The sequence below is a fragment of the Pleurodeles waltl genome, chromosome 9, assembly GCF_031143425.1.
Source record: "Pleurodeles waltl isolate 20211129_DDA chromosome 9, aPleWal1.hap1.20221129, whole genome shotgun sequence".
In the NCBI taxonomy this organism is placed as follows: Eukaryota; Metazoa; Chordata; class Amphibia; order Caudata; family Salamandridae; genus Pleurodeles; species Pleurodeles waltl.
In genome coordinates this window covers 827,224,754-827,242,008 of record NC_090448.1, presented here as the reverse complement: position 1 = coordinate 827,242,008, position 17,255 = coordinate 827,224,754, and positions in this window count along the sequence as shown.

Here is a 17,255-nt window from a genome sequence, read left to right as displayed (position 1 = left end):
GGGGCCATCAATGGTAACTATGGACCTTCAGTAACTGTACAAGGCTTGTAACCAATGTCAGAGGCAAAGCCTGCACTGTGCATTCATGGGATTATGTCCTGGCACTGCCATTAGGCACAACCCTGACACATGCTGGGCTGTACCTCTCTAATGGCACACACACATTGGCTGTGGAGTGTGCTATGGGTTGCCAGACAAATGAAGCAGCAATGGGTGCTGATTCACTATCCAAACGTAGGACCCGTTGTCAGGATCAATGAATAAAATGAGACAATGCACCACCAAACTTTTGTCTGGGTAGAATGTAGGCAGTGTTGCACTCCCTATGTACATATTATGCATACTTGTCACACAAATCTGTTGTCTTGACACATGCCTACAGCAATTCCAGATATACATGTGAAGATTGATGTACGGGTGTATGTCCTAGGTAGAAAAGGGTTTGCTAGTACCAACAATGGTTGACATGTGTCAGCATGGTTACCTAGTAAGCTTGTTATAACAACATCACACAGCACATAGCAATCCACACAACTCTTTGTCACTCACATGCCAGACCAAGAGCAACGGACCAACAGTTACAAATTATTCCAAACATGTTTTGGACTCCAACATGGTAATCAGGCATGGGATGTGCAACTGTATTCAGCAGTCCCCAAAAATATCAGGGACCCATCCAAAAAATGAATGGGAGTAGAAGTAGCCATGTATGTTGCATTTGGCTAAAGAAGAATCCACCACTGAGATGATTTCACACATCAACATCATTCAGTCTTGCTAAGAGTTACATAGGTTGGGGTATGCAGGAATAAATTCATACCCATGTTCAACTGAGAATGAGGATGGACAGATGAGAGGTACCCACAGATACTTTGAAATACAATATGGGAGGTCACTTTGAGATGACACAAGTGCTGTGGCTTGTGTAATGTCATGTGTGTGTGGCACTCATTACATCTCACAATTACCGGCAATGGGGTGGTAACTATAATGTAGCCAGTAGCGGAAGATGTATTCATCTACAATTTACACAAGTCATACATTGCATCCTGAGCAGACAATGTTGCTGTAGAAGATGTGTCCACAGTGTACGCAGTGTACGCAGCCTAAAGAATTGCAGCAATGTAGGACATAAAATATCCCTTACAAGTAATGCGGTAAAACATGGAGAAGGAACACACATAGACCAATACTGACTGTGCGATACATCAATGTCTACATGTGAATACCTAACCTATGTACAGAGAGGGTGATTAGGTCAGTACACAACACATGCTTGCCATTATCTTAGCCTGGCAGTTGCCCATCACTTGCCAACATGGCAGGAGACAGTGACAGATAACTCTATCTGTCCCATGGCACATTCCCAAAATAGAAGTCACAACATAGATACAACCCCTAACCAAGATGCCCATGAAAATCACAAAGGGCATCAAATGATGATACATATCCAACACGTGCAAGTAGCCAGTCCTCTGTACTTGATAGGGGAAGAATGACATCAAGTACTGCAGAGGAAAAAATTATATCACAGTCCTTTGGATCACAATTGTGCATGTGTCTGTCTGCAAACAGGGGATTGTGCATTGCTCTTCTAATTAGCAATCATGAAGAGGCTAGATCCCTGCTCAAAACACCCTAACACCACTGCTCTTGCTACATATACTATAACTTATGACATTGTCAGGGGCCTGATGCATGTGCACAGTGGACTGGGTAATATGGAGCGCCGTAATCCCACTCCTTCACATGCAACTATGGGTTTTTGTTGGCATACAAAAACCATAGTAGTGGTGCAGAGTAGGCTGCAATCTATGCCAGACTGCAACACTGCTAGACAGTGGTATGCCATTGTATGTGACAGTGTCATGTAGGTTCTCATTATCCTAATGAGGCTACTGGATTTGGGCGGCAGAGTTGCATAGATGTTGGAGTAATGAGTACAATTCTACACCAGGTGACGCCTGTCGGCCTAATCCAGGTTTTCCAGCTAACTAGGAGCACCTCATCTGTGCCCAGGAACAGGAATGAAAGTAGCCACCGGGCACCTGACAAGAAAGACTCCTCAGGGGAATCGTGGTCGATCAGATCTCACCCCTTTCCCTCGGGTTACATTAGTCTCACACAGGCAAAAACAGTAGAGAAGCAGAGTATACATCAATAAGGATTTATTGAAGTAACTGCATCTTAGATACCATGGCATGCATTGCAATAACTAGGATGATAAAACACGCTAAATGCAGAAGGGTGACAAGGAGTGTGAAACACAAAAACAGTCCCACCATACTGTCACTAGGAGTGGTGTACATTTTTCCTACCTAAGCTATGTTAGAGCACAGCATAATAATCACTAAACTGCCCTTCAGGTTTCCCCCAGGGAAGACATCATCCCTCATACCTGAGCAAAGAAGCCTGTAGTATAGAAAGACACCATCCCCATATAGGCTAGGGATTTGGTAGTCTAAGCAAGCAGCTGTAGCGAAGGCAATCAGCAGGCAATCAGCATGTAGTCATGGTCATCTGGCTGGAATCTCCCTCTAACATGTATTGGACAAAAGAGTGTTTTTATAATAAAACAGTTGACATTCTGAGAAAGGGTCCCTATGTAGGAATATGTATGTTTCTGTGAATGTTGGAAACAGCGTACCACTTTTAACGGCAACCCTTTCTGACGGCAGCCTTGAGGAAAGCACAAAGTGAAATGCTGAGAATGTGATGCTTTTCTAGGCGAAAGAACATATAGGTAGAGAAAATAAAACAACACCACAAATGCGGCTAATGTTAGAAAAATAAAGCAATGCTGAATAAAATGTAAGTGGGCTAAAGTGCACAACAGCAGGCCTAACTTGCAAAAATAACGTGTCTAAAATATGGCTAAAATATCTATACAACAACAGTCATAACGAAAATGATGTGTACAAATGTGAGTGCCTACTTGGTGGCATGCACACATATACCAGACATCTCAGCACACATGTACCACTGAAATTGCTCAGGCATGGTAATGTCTGAACAAAAGACAATGTACCATAAATGCAAGTGCATATGTATCACAAGATCATTGACAGAAATAAATGACCTTCACATGTGTTCCAACATACGGAAACATAGTTGGCACTGATGTGACTACACAGGCATTTGTCAAAGTCCAACATATGTCCATGCAGGAAGATTGATATGTTAAGTTTCATATTCCATACCACTGTGGTTATTGTTACGGAAATAGCACTACACATATCTTTACACACACCCACAGCATATAGCAACCTTCACTGACACATTTGTTTATACCATCTCCTGCAACTAAGATGCATGGAAAACTATATGTCACACATGTAGCACAGAATTCGTAAGGCTAAATCAACAAAACACCAGAGAGTACACACACATGCACACACAAATTGCCTAGGGTAACGAGATCTCAACCCAGTCCTAGGCCACTGCATCCTCTGAGTGCAAATTGTCATGGCTGTTGATGGTGTGTGTAAATTTGTAAATCACTCATAACAATGTGGCACACCCACAAATAAGTGTTTGAACACATATGTACACTCAGTACACATGTGCTAACATGTATGTGGACACAGTGTAGCTATACACTACACTAGACGGTGGAGGAGACATGGGCAATTGAGCCTTATTCATATTAGCGGATTTAAGACCATTAACCAACCTGCCATGGCAGTTAACTCAGGTCAGGATTCGAAAACACTCAGAGGTCGAAGGGATCTTTGGACCCAGTGAAGAGTGTGGTAAAACAAAACACATTCAATCAAATCTCAATACAACATCACATTTAGACACCATAACTAACTGGCCCAACATAACAAAAGTCCAGTCAATTAAAAGTTTCAAAGCTTTATCACAACCACAAATCCAAAGTCCAGTAAATAGTGCGCAAAACCAGCTTATTAAGATAAATGAAAACCACAGCCTGACCAAATATGCGTAACAAGTTTAAAATACTCAGCACCAATACCATTTAAACATTCCAGCAAAATTATGCAAACAAGCAAAGATATAATTTATGCAACCGAGACCTATTTCAGATCACTAGATAGCAACCTCAGTCAATCAAATTCAAAGTTCAATATATTAATTTTATGAGGATAATTATCAAAAACGCACATATCAGTTTTATGAGGATGGTTCTCCCTACTGCTATCACAAATTAGGACAAGCATGTGTGGGAATGGGCTATCATATGCAGACAAAAGCAAAAAAGACAATTTGGAAAAAGTCATTTATCTCAAGTTAGATTGAACTAGCTAGTAAAACTCAAACAAAGCAGGTGTCAGCATGGTAAACTAATTAAAATAAGGCAAGGGAAAAATAACATTGCAATTTTATACCTCTTCTGGAAACAGCTTTCAACTTAGATTTGTGTTATACCTATAGTTCTAAAGTGCTTCACATCAGTGATGAGGTGATAAAGCACATTTGCACACAGGGAGCACATTACTCCATGGGATTGCTTTGGATGGAAGAGTGTGTCTCTCTTTTAGTTTAAATAAGTAGTGTTCAGGTCATGTAGTTGCACACGTATTGTGTTCTGTGGCTGCAACTTGGCCTTAATTGAAGCATTGATGAACGAAAGATAGGACTCTCAAGCATTAGAAGCTAGAGTATGGATCCACAGAAAGTACAGGACTACTATGCGACCTATATAGGAAGTATTTTGGTCTCATGCATGTCTGGGAGAGACTGCTCAAGCTGTGTCACAGCAGCTTGTAACTGCATATATGCATGTGTGTAGGAGAAAGTGAAAAATGTCAAATGGAACCCGTAGGTTTTGAATGTTTTTCTGGTCTCATGAAGCAGGGGTTGTACACTTTTCTGCTCAGTTCTGAACTCTTGGACCTGGAGAAAGAACCTTTAATGTGTTAATCTTATGACCATTTTGTCACTCAGATGAATGGTATCACAGACTGGAACAGAGAATGACCAGTTTAATTTTTGAGTGGGTTTTGTACTGTTTTATGAGCTTGAAAGGTTATCCATTGCTCTATAGTGTGTTGCGTTGTTTTGCTAGATGACCAAACTATATGCTTCTTTTGGTGTGTTTGAATGTGCAGGTGGGTTTTCTCATGTTTGGTTGTAATTGTGTCTGCTGTGTTGTGTGAGGTGTTTGTTATATTTTTGGCGCACATAAATATTTTTTTCAGATTATGTGTATATTTCTAGTTATGTATAGTTCTTTAGAAAATATGTATCACTACTATGTCATAACAATAAAATACACACACACTCTTTAAACCTGTTTGTCTAAGTATATTTTACCCATGGTTCTAATTATGTATTGTATATGCATATGTGTGTGTATTCATGTTTGTTTGTATGTGTGTGTGTATGTGTGTATGTATATATATATATATATATATATATATATATATATATATATATATATGTATGTATGTGTATATGTTGTTTCTGTGCTTGGCATGTTCGTGGGTCATTGCATGGCTCCTGGGTGGGTTGTTATACTAGATATCTATGAATTCCTGCTCTCATCTTATCACACTTATCTTCCCATCATCATATATCATGTCTCTATCAAACTATCCTCCATTCTCACTCTGACTCATCCCTAATCCTTTCTACTACTTTCATCTCCTAAATAACTCTGCCTAAGCTCTTTCCTCCACTTCCACATCTAACTCACCAAAACTCACTCTACTACTGTGACCTCCCACACAACCCTACTAAATTCTCCCACATTTATCTCACCCTGCTACTATGCTCTCCCTAACACTTCCACATACTCTTCCCTCCTCCATCCCCTTTATTCATCCCAAGCCTTTGGGTTGAGTAAATGTAGGATATACTCCCAATTAACACTTCTGGATTTCTTTCCTCCTCCACCCCTCCAGTCAATCTAACTAACAAACTCTCATATCCGCGGCTCAAATTAACTCATAATAATACTAAAACTGTACTCATTATTTCCCGATACTAATCCATCACTAATTCTTTTTGGGTTCCAGAGTAGCGTGCTACTCACCGAAAAGCGCTTCAACGCCTCGTCAGGGGTAGTAAGCGCTATATATATATGATTACAATACAATACATGTACATATGCACAAGGTACAAGTCATCGAATACAGCAGACACACAAACAAACATATAGGTTGAACATACCAATGTTACAGAAAAAATATGACTGGATAGTCACACACATGCAGCCTTACCATAATGACAACATTATTGCAAAGTCCATGTGACATGGTATGTGTAGCTGGGTGCACTCAAGCCCTACATGGCAAATTTTCACGCATTCCCATCATGCATCTAAAATTTAGAATGCAAACGGCTCAATTGTATACTCTGCAGCGCCAGGAAAATTACACCTGGCCCCTCAGCAGCTATCGCAAGTCTGCAGGCCTTTTTACGCACAATGGAAAAAATTTACACATGACCATCATGTGTCAAAAAGTTTGATGCTAACGCCTTAATTCATACTTTTCTCTTAAGCAAAAAGATGCCTGGCCCCTGAGCATCTATTGCACGTCCACAGGCCTTTTCATGCACAATGGGAAAAATACGAGTCACGACCCTCATGCGTCATGATGCATGACTGAAAATGTGACGCACAGCCCCAGGAAGTGAAGAAACAGGACATCCTTCCTGCATATATGGTACAGTGAGTTCACTTTCACTTTACAGTCTTATTGCCTGTGACTGTGTGAGGGTGTGTGGAGCTGTTTTTTTTTGGTGAATTTTAGTTATTGGAGTGTTTTGTGCTGTGTCCTGTTGCTGTTGCCCCTTTTTTTTCTTTTAATCAGTCTTTTGTATTGTTTTTGTTCTGTATCTGTAACTGTATTGTGGGGTGTTTGTCTATGAGTAAGTTAGTTTTTTGGGTAGTTGGGGTAGTGTTAGGTTTTATTATGTTTATGCTACTGCATTTGCAGTTATTTTACACTGCATGATGTAAGGAAAAGGGAGGATGGCCAAGATGTTGGCCGATGTGCTGGGGGGTTTTCCTTGACTTGTCCAGGATTACATTGATGCTTGTACTTGGTGGCTGTGTAATCCAGGGCTAATAATCCAGGGCTACTCCACAGAGGCCAGGAAGCTGTGGTGGGGCAAGGTATTCCACCACCTGACTCAAGTATTTGGCACCAGATGCAATGACCACCAACTAAAACACCATTGGGCTGACCTTATTGCAAGGGAGCAAGAGCAACTGGATCACCTGGGGATTTGGTAAGTATCCCATTTCCATACCAACACCATTATTTGCATGTGCATGACAGTTGCTGATATGGTTGAGTGCAGCATGTTTTGTCTAAGGATCTGGTCATGTCGTATGCTGCCTGTATTATGAGCCCCACTGCCACCTTACATCTGCCATTGTATTATACATTTATGAAGTAGAGGCAGGGCAAAAGTGCCATTTTCCCTGCACAACCATAACAAAGAGTTGTGATGCATGCATAGGGCAACTCTGTTTTGAACAGTACAACATGCGGCATGCACCATGCATCATGTATGGAAGGTGGACCCTACACCTGTTCCTCTTCCTGTACATTGTGTATCACATGCACACATAAGTTTGTCTATTACCCCACACACATGTGCTGATTTTGTGCCACAGACCTGCCGCATTACATTACTCAAAAACCTGCACCTACACATGCATCCTTGGACCACAGAGCAAGTGTGTCTGTATTGAGGCATATCTCTATGCACATGTTCTAATCCCTTACTGGAAAAATACTGGAATACCATGCCAACAATGGCTGGCACACAGTATTGGTAATACATCTGTATTTTCAATCAGTCAATGTGCCGGTAGGTACAACTAAATGAACATAAGTAAACACCCATGGCATTATTGCACGTGTGTGTGCCTTATGATGGCACACACATATTAGTGACTACTAACAAGGATGTATCAAAGCATTCCTCAACACTTTGGAATACTCACGAAACCCCCAGGCAATTCTTCCTCAGTTTGGGGTGACAATGAGGTAGATGTCTTCAACATCTGGGGCAGGCTCAAAAGCTATAGGTGTCACAATGGGGTGGCCAATGCAGCAACCATCTCACACCCCTCAGATGCAGTATACAGTGTCATGCAGTCCTATATGGTCATGGAGGTGTAAAGCTAAAAAACAGCTGCATGACAATGCCATGTATATTTGGTGCAGTGAAAAGCGCCAGAGAAGTGTCTGGGAAAGTGATGGTTTTTAGGTGCCAGGGGCTCCATTATCTGAGACTATATGTGATTGGTTGATCATAGATGTTTTACAGTTGGTCTGATCTACCATTAGGTTGACTTGCTCACTCATCCTACCAAGCTGATATTGAACAATGTTGTCTTTTAACAGAAATACCCAAATATCACAAAGCTATGTTTTCCTTTCATGCATTTCAGGTGGACCTCCACCCTACACTGTTGGAGAGGTCACCAGATGTAACGATCCCAATGCAGCCAGTAAGTGTCACCTTTTGTGTCATGTTTGCCTATCCAGGGTTTGGTGTGAGTCAGTCTAATGTGTGCAATGCTGTGAACAATAGTTTTTCCTGACCAATGCTATGATATCATTGGAGTTAAGATGGTGACATCATGTCTGTTGGAATGCTGAGCATTGAGAATAGCTTAATTGTAGCACAAGAGGTGATGTGTGCTGGTATGGAATTGTGGGTATTTAGGAAATGGAATGCCTGGCCACATGTTCATTGATGTTTATCATGGTAGGTGTCAGAGCAGCTGTTAATGTAATTTGTATGCCTGTTGACAACAGCTTTGTCACAGCACTATTGACAGCACTGTGTGCCACACGTACCTTACACCTATTCAAAAAACGAAATAGATGAAAGAAATGTATGGAGGTCTCTAGGTGGCTTCTGTAGGAGACACTTGCACCACAGGTGCCTCAGTACCCTTCAGATATAAATTGAAGCCGCAGTACTGCAAGGAAACATATTGTTCTGGACAACAGTCAGTAGTGTACACAATTAGTAGGCAACTCAGCTCCAGATGCTTGTGGGAAAAGTCCATGGATTGTCCCAAGCTAGATCTCAGCAGAATTACCAACATGGTCCTGCCACCATGATATTTGTGAATGATCTTGGTCTCATCACATGTGCATATGATGAGAATGCTGAGTGCGTACCTGGTACTTTGATGATGTCTGATATGCATGTGTTCAATATGTAAGAACACCGTAGCAGCACCAGAGCAGTGCCAAACTCACTGAGGCCTCAAGGGCCCCATACAGCCACCATGTGTGTGCCGCTTTACACATTAAGCACACCATAGCACAGTGTAGGGGGCATAAGTTACTTAAACTGTAGACAACTTTTATGTGCTGATCATGCTTTGGACAAACTTAATGGGGACATAGCAACATTTGTACATGTGGGCACATCATGAGAAATGGTGTGCCTCCTTGTAACATATGCTCAGATCAGGTATTAAACCAGGGCACATGAATGAAGCTTTACAAAACCTTACATTAGCCAGTGGAGACTTTCCGGAACCCATATCTGATCACCCCCCACCTTGCATGCATGATGTCTTGGCAAGCCCTGATGTAGCACCAGGGATGTCAAGGAGGTGGATTACTTACAAAGCCCCCCATATTGACAGACTCAGGAAATCAAGAGTTGTAGGGCCATGTGATCCTGACAAGTTTGTTAATACATATGTTGAGCAAGGACTCATTGGTTCATTCACCTCTGGGGCCTGATGGTTAACAATAGATAGCCTTCATGTACATGATACCATAGATAGCTGGTAGGAAATAGTCTTGGATTAGGAGTAAGTCATTGTTAAGGGATGTGTGGTGGACTGCATGTGTCATCTGCGGATGCAGTGTACATTATATGTGTGTTCCACCTCCACCCAATTCTTCAGTTAAAGCCTGAATCTCCTCATTTTTCAGCTGTGAGTATGACACCTGAGGAACGTCATGCTTTCCACAAAAGGGCAGACAGGTATCGCCACATTATGGAGGTCGATGCCAGGTAATGGTGAATGTCAAGGAAGTACCAGAAGGAAAAGGCCACAGGGGCATGGTATGTGTTCCTACATGAGGGACCACCACAGCAGCCATCACATAAGCAGTCGACATTGCTAACACCATCAGGAGTCCAAAGGTCCTCTGCGGGTCCAACCCCATCTGCTGAACCCATCATGAGCCAGGCAACTGTGCAGCCACCTGCTACAGATATGAGTGCAAACTTTGAAAGAGACATGAGAAGGGGCATGGCTGCCATGATGGCCAGACTGGACAGGTTAGAGAAGGAAAGTGCTCAAAATTGGAAACTTTTGAAGTACTGCAAACAAAAGCTTTAACAAATGTGATTTGGCATAGACACTACCTCCCAGTTCCTTCCCTCTCCCTTTTACTGTTGTAAATAGTTTTAGATTTTCGTTTTATATGGGTAGTGTTAGGTTAGTGTAGTAGTGTAGATTAGATTAAGTATAATTGGGGGTGTGTGTTTTAGTACTGATTTTTTTATTGGGGTTTGGTGGGGAATCATGTTGGGGTATTTGTGTAAAGCAATAAAAAATACCCCCAAAAATATTTTTTTTAAACCCCAAAAATATATATTTGTTTGCCCCATAGGTTAAGTTAGTACTTGTATAGTCATAGTTTATGTTGTCGTACTTGTTTCTTGTCTCTTAAGGGGGATGGGGGGACAATGTTTAGAGTGTGGCCTTCCATGTGTAAAATTAGCTTAGAATAGGTTAGATAGATGTAGTTGTAAATTAATTTAAGTTAGTTTAGGTTAGTTTAGTGTAGGGTAGTTTTTAGGATAGCTTTAGGTATGTAGTTAATAATAATTTACAAGAAATCCTATTTGTACAAAACTATTTTTTTCCATGTTGATTAAGTGCCTGGGGGTTCCCATATGTGTACTGGTCAAGTTGGAGGAATGTCATTGGGTATGCTTACTGTCTTGATTTCCATGGATTACCATGTGAATCCCCTTTGATCAAGGAGCTGTCAGATTGGCTGCTAAAGAACATCAACTAGTCCATACATTTACCATCCACTGTTCCAGCCATTCACATTGTGTATGCATACTTTATCTTGGACAGGTAAGTATGGAACTTCAACTGTCATTGGTGGGGTCTTGCAGTTTTATTGTTGGCAAGTGTGGTACATAAGACAACAGGCACTTTTTGAACTGTATCCTGCAACACTGACAGGTGCGCATCACTGATAAGGTTAGCCTTTTCTGTCCCACACAAATTAGTTGTACTGGTACTCCCATCTGAGTAAATTACCATTGACTTGGGTCTGAGCCATACATGCTGTATGTCAACTTCAAAGGATATCTGTTCAAATTCTGTGCGGAATACTCAGTAAGTTGGTTGTAGCCGACAACAGCATTATTAAACTTTCTCATGTTAGGATCCTAGTGTGTGGCTTTGTGTCTGACAGCAATGCACTCATGTAATGACTTCCTGTACTCATTGACATGGATTCACACAATGCAATCATTTAGCTGAGTAGATGGATCACAGTAAACATAGAAATACTACATGTATACAAGGTGCTTTATTTACAGGTACAAGTGTATTTTCAAATGCTATACAATGTCCAGTTCACAGACCCCATGAGTAAATCTTAGCCATATTTAGCACAATCAGAGTCCAGGGGTGAGGGACATGTCATGAGACATGGTTATGAGAAGTGTGCATTAGTGAGGAGGTTTAAAATGGCCAATTGGTAAGAATGGAGACAATGACAGTACATAACAGACAAGTCAACAGTGGTTGAGTGAAGAGAGCACATTTCCAACTGTCACAACACTGGCGTGATCCTAAGCACAGAACTAAGGAGATACTGTCTAGGTGGCACAGACTGGTGCTACTGGGTAGTTTTCCTTGTGAATCTCATTCCTTCGATACCTTCATCCTCTGGTGTGGTGCCGCCTGTGCCATGGCTGGTGCTGTTGTAGAGGTAGAGGGGGCCACACACACATCATGAGATAGAGATGTGGAGTCAAAGGTCCCGGCAGCTGCCATTTGTAGGAACATATAAAGCATCACTGCAACAAAGAGGAACTGCTCATTTTTCAACACCACAGCAACATCACGGTGGTAGGCAGCTATGTTTTGCCTGAGGGAGGCTACTTATCACTGTATGGACTCCAGGGTATTCTGCATAGCCCCAGCCTGCTTTCTGTCATGCTGCTGACATTTTGGAAGGGCAATTGTTAAAGCCACTGCCTCAGACACCAGCTATGTCAGCCATGGACTGCTGGAGTCCACATATGGGGAGTGGGTGCCTTTGATGCCAGCTGAGTTGTCCTTAATTGTACTAAGGCACCTCTGCACTCCCTCTAGGCTGACTGCCATAGTCTTCATCCCCACCCGCACCTGCATGGCCAGCTCCCGCTGGACTCCTACCACTGTCCCCTGAAAGGTGTTCTCTTGGTCATCGGAGTCTTGGTTGTGTCAGTACTGGCTGGAGGTGTGTGTTGGTAGCTGGGTGGTTGATGTGCTGTGTGTCCTCCCTGAGACTGGAGATGGTGTCTGGAGGGATCCTAGGACATCCTGCAGAGTCTCTTCATTGATGGTCGGCAGCTGGTCATCCATCCGTGCTACTGGAAGCTCAGTGACACGTTACTGACCCAAGGTTGCAGTTGTACATTATGTGTAGCATTGTGCATAGCACTGGGTCAGCTCACAAGGTATTTTTGGGCTTATTTAGATGTCCCTAGCGCCACCTGAGTGTCACTTTTTGTGACACTCCAGTGGTGCTAAGAACTGCTCCATGTTTACATGGAAGTGTAACCGCACTGTTTACACCTCCTTGTAAATATGAGCCTCTCCTACACAGTTTTCAGCAATGGGTGTTGCGGTGGGCATTCCACCGCAACACTCATTGATTTTGAAGCAGCCTCAGATTTACAAGTTGTCATAAACCTGAGGCAGCACAGAAAACTAAATCCCACCCAAGGGAGGTGCAGTATGGCAAAACAAGGAGGAATGGTTTTATCCCTCCTTGTTTTTTTGCTTTTTCTATGTGTACTGCATTTTGCAACACACACATAGAAGAAGCAAAATGCCATGGACAATTGTTACATGCATAAAGAGACACCTTCCTGCACATAAACAATTTATCCCCTCAATGCAGACACCCTTGCACTATGGTGCAAGACTTGTTGCGTTGGCCTACATCAGCTAATTTAGCCATGGCACGGGGAGTGACACAGGGGTGCCCCATATTCTAGTGATACTGGGCATCAGTGCATTTTGAAAGGGACAGTGCGCAATGCTGCCACAATTGGGGTTGTGTGGAACACCATCCTTTCCTATTATATCTGGGCCTTTATGATTTTATCGCACACCCCCTGCTTCCTTGCGTGCTGCTTGTCCTTGCCACTGACACAATGGAGGCATTTAATTAGCCTTCCTATTCACCATGGTGGACAATGCCACAGTAGTTTAATGTGTGCTGACACTCTTTTGGTTCAATGATGCATTGGCACCATGAATGATGGGATTTGTGCAGCAGAGCACAGGTAGAGCCATTGCATACAACGCTTGTGTTACATTTTCTACTGCCTGTGGGAGGCACAACACATGTGCTGATTGGAGGTGGCAGTGCAACCATTATGTGTTGTCTGCTCCATTAGATTGTCCCTCCCTAACTTTGTATCATTTCCTTGCACACAAGATATCAGCAACAGGCATGTGTTGGTGTAAGGATGTTGAATGTGGATCAATGCATGCATTTTGTGCAGCTTGGTTCCACCTGAACTATTATTAGAATGATGATACAGTTGCATTACATATTAGTTACATTGTGCCAGTAGTGCAACATTGATGCCACTTGTGTCAGTTTTCATGCATGTTGAATGTGCCATTAAGCAGTAGACCAACCTTTCACATAAGACACTCTGGCGGTCGCTGCCCGCCATGCGGTTACCGCCGAATGACCGCACTGCGGTCAAAAGACCGCGGCGGTCATTCCAACTTTCCCGCTGGGCCGGCGGGCGACCGCCAAAAGGCCGTCCGCCGGCCCAGCGGGAAAGCCCCTGCAACGAGGAAGCCGGCTCCGAATGGAGCCGGCGGAGTTGCAGGGATGCGACGGGTGCAGTGGCACCCGTCGCGATTTTCACTGTCTGCAAAGCAGACAGTGAAAATCTTTGTGGGGCCCTGTTAGGGGGCTCCTGCACTGCCCATGCCAGTGGCATGGGCAGTGCAGGGGCCCCCAGGGGCCCCACGGCACTCGTTCCCGCCATCCTGGTTCTGGCGGTGGACACCGCCAGAAACAGGCTGGTGGGAAGGGGGTCGGAATCCCCATGGCGGTGCTGCAAGCAGCGCCGCCATGGCGGATTCCCTGGGCCAGGGGAAAACCGGCGGGAAACCGCTGGTTCCCCTTTTCTGACCGCAGCTTTACCGCCGCGGTCAGAATAGCCCAGGAAGCACCGCCAGCCTGTTGGCGGTGCTTCCGCCGCCCTCCGCCATGGCGGTCATGGACCGCCAGGGTCGGAATGACCCCCTCTATCTTGTCAGGTGGTGAGATTGCAGCTACTTGTAGAGCTGCACACATGATGTTCACAGACATGCTCCATGTGTTGTATGTGTTTTATTTATTTTGCAGCTATTCTTATATGGTGCATATAGTTGTGGGTGAGTTGTTGTGGGTTCACCCGGCGTGGGTTGTGTTCCACAGGATGGACACTGATTTTTTTCTCAAGTGGCACGGCTCAGTACAGCAGCAAAATGTGTTGCACGACACTGCACCAGTTTAGAAATGCAGGGATGTGCCATGTTTACTAGAAGACAGTATACCCCTGCAATTCCCCCTGTGCCTGTACCTGTTTGTTCTCCCTGCACCAACACAGGCATTATTGCAGCATGATGAGGGGGTCTCTGCCTTGAGGAGATAATTTGTTTATGTGCAGGGAGGTGACCCTTTCTGCACATGTACACGCTATTTTTGCTAAGGTGGCATTTCAATGTGTGCTGCATGATGCAGCACACATAAGAAGAGTAATGAGACAAGGAGCGAGGGAAGCATTTTGGCGAGTTACATCACCCTGATATCACTCCTGGGGTGGTAATGACTTCAGTCCTAGTCTCTGATGTCTAAGTTGTGTTTTGTTGGACCTGGCCTTTTTGATAGGGTCATCCCCAAACTTTTTGCCTCCTTCCTCCTATTTTTTCTGACCTGTGTTGTTGGCTTTTGAACTCTGGGCACTTTACCACTGCTAACCAATGCTAAGGTGCATATGCTCTCTGTGTAAATTGTACTGTTGATTGGTTTATCCATGATTGGCTATTTGATTTACTTGTAAGACCCTAGTAGAGTGCACTATATGTGCCTAGGGCCTGTAGATTAAATGCTACTAAGGGGCCTCCAGCACTGGTTTTCCACCCACTTAAGTAGCCCCTTAACCTTGTCTCAGGCCTGCCATTGCAAGGCCTGTGTGTGCAGTTTCACTGCCACTTCGACTTGGCATTTAAAAGTACTTGCCAAGCCTAAAACTCCCCTTTTTCTACATATAAGTCACCCCTAATGTGTGCCCTAGGTAACCCCTAGAGCAGGGTGCTGTGTGGTTAAAAGGCAGGACATGTACCTGTGTAGTTTATATGTCCTGGCAGTGTAAAACGCCTACATTTGTTTTAACACTACTGTGAGGCCTGCTCCCTTCATAGGCTAACATTGGGGCTACCCTCATACATTGTTGAAGTGGTAGCTGCTGATCTGGAAGGAGTAGGAAGGTCATATTTAGTATGGCCAGAATAGTAACACAAAATCCTGCTGACTGGTGAAGTTGGATTTAATATTACTATTTTAGAAATGCCACTTTTAGAAAGTGAGCATTTCTCTACACTTAAATCTTTCTGTGCCTTTCAATCCACGTCTGGCTAGGTTTAGTTGACAGCTCCTTGTGCATTTACTCAGACACTCCCCAAACACAGGATACTCAGCCTCACTTGCATACATCTGCATTTTGAATGGGGCTTCCTGGGCTGGGAGGGTGGAGGGCCTCCCCTCACACAAAGGACTGCCACACCCCCAACTGGGACCCTGGCAGACAGGATTGAACTGAAAGGGGACCTGGTTCATTTCTTAGCCACTCTTTGAAGTCTCCCCCACTTCAAGGGCACATTGTAGTATAAAACAGGGCCTCAGCCCTACCACCTCAGACACTTGCTGGAGAAGAAACCTGAACCAGAACCTGCATCCTGCCAAGAAGAACTGCCTGGCTGCTCAAAGGACTCACCTGACTGCTTTCTCCAAAGGTCTGCTGCCTTGCTGTTGGCCTGCTGCCTTGCTAAACTCTTGTCTGGCTGTAAAAGTGCTCTCCAAGAGCTTGGATAGAGCTTGCCTCCTGTTCCCTGAAGTCTCAGGACCAAAAAGACTTCTCGTTTTCAACTGGACTCCTAGTGCGCCGAAAAATTTGACGCACAGCTTGCTCCGTGGTGAAAAATTCACCACAAGCCGATTCAGAAAGACGCCGCTCGACGCGACGCCTGCAGTGCGACCGGAACTTTGGCGCACGAACTCGCATGGACAACGCCGACCGACTTCCAGAGAGGAAATCGACGCGACGCCTGCCGTGAGAAATAAAATTCCACGCACAGCCCCCCGGCACGAGGCGCAGCCGGATAACAAGCCGAGGAATCCACGCACAGACCCTGGGACATCTGGTAATCCCGCGATCCACAGAAGGAGACGGTCCGCGTGCCGGAAAACGATGCACGTCTTCCCAGAGTGAAAAATAAAGACGCAAGTCAGTGTGTGAAGCGGCGAAATCGACGCACACACCATTTTTCTTCCCGTAGAACGACGCACATCTCCTTGCGTGAAAAATAATGACGCAAGTCCGTGTGTGAAGGGGCGTAACTGATGCACACACCGTTTTTCCACGCATCTCCTCTTCTGCGGCCCTCTGCAGAGATTTTCCACTCCAAACCAGGTACTTTGTGCTTGAAAGAGACTTTGTTTACTTTTTAAAGACTTAAGACACTTCATATCACTTTTCAGTGATATCTTTATGAATTCATATTGCATCTTTGATCGTTTTGACCTGCAAATACCCAGATAAATATTATATATTTTTCTAAACACTGTGTGGTGTATTTTTGTGGTGCTATATTGTGTTATTGTATGATTTATTGCACAAATGCTTTACACATTGCCTTCTAAGTTAAGCCTGACTGCTCAGTGCCAAGCTACCAGAGGGTGGGCACAGAATAATTTGGATTGTGTGTGACTTACCCTGACTAGAGTGAGGGTTCTTGCTTGGACAGAGGGTAACCTGACTGCCAACCA